Below are 899 nucleotides of genomic sequence, written 5' to 3'. Positions count from 1 at the left end.
ATACTGCATGTTCACGGATAGGAAAAATAAACATCGTTAAAATTTCCATAGTTCCCAAAGCAGTGTACAAATTTAATTCAATCTCTGTCAAAATACCACCAGCATTCTTCACAGAGCTAGAACAAATAAACCTTACATTATTTACATTATTTTACATTATTTGCAAATAATGTAAAATAAAATTTGTATGCAGCCAGAAAAGACCCCAAGTGATCAAAGCAGTCTTAAAAAAGAAAAGCAAAGCTGGAGGCATCACGATCCAGACTTCAAGCTGTATTACAAAGCTGTAGTCATTAAGACAGACACAAAGATCTATGGAACAGAATAGAGAGCCCAGAAATGGACCCTTAACTCTATGGCCAACTAATCTTCAACAAAGCAGGAATGAATGTACAAAGGAAAAATGACAGGTTCTTCACAAATGCTGTTGGGAAAATTGGACAGCCACATGCAGAAGAATGACACTGGACCATTTTCAAAAATAAATTCAAAATGGAATAAAGACTTAAATGGAAAACATTAGATTTTGTCTTTGCTCTCTCTTCTGTTTTTAATTGCTGTTCTGTACAAGGGCATCATAGAGATAAAGCATTTTTTAGTCTTTTTAAGGATGGAATTCAAAGTAAAATTGCTGACCAGAATGATAGAATGAACTCAGATAAAATCATGAAGCTGACTTCACTGGTATCTCATGATGTTATATGATATCTATATAGATATCATATTATAGATATATATATCTCCATATACATATAATATGTTATATATAGATCTACATATAGATCTATATATATATCTCCACATATATAATATGTTATATATAACATATTATACATATATATGTTATATCTAGATATAGATATAGATCTATATATATCTCTGTATATTATACATATATA

Source organism: Mustela nigripes, unplaced genomic scaffold, assembly GCF_022355385.1.
Source record: "Mustela nigripes isolate SB6536 unplaced genomic scaffold, MUSNIG.SB6536 HiC_scaffold_20, whole genome shotgun sequence".
NCBI classification, from domain to species: domain Eukaryota; kingdom Metazoa; phylum Chordata; class Mammalia; order Carnivora; family Mustelidae; genus Mustela; species Mustela nigripes.
This window is presented reverse-complemented; position numbering follows the sequence as displayed.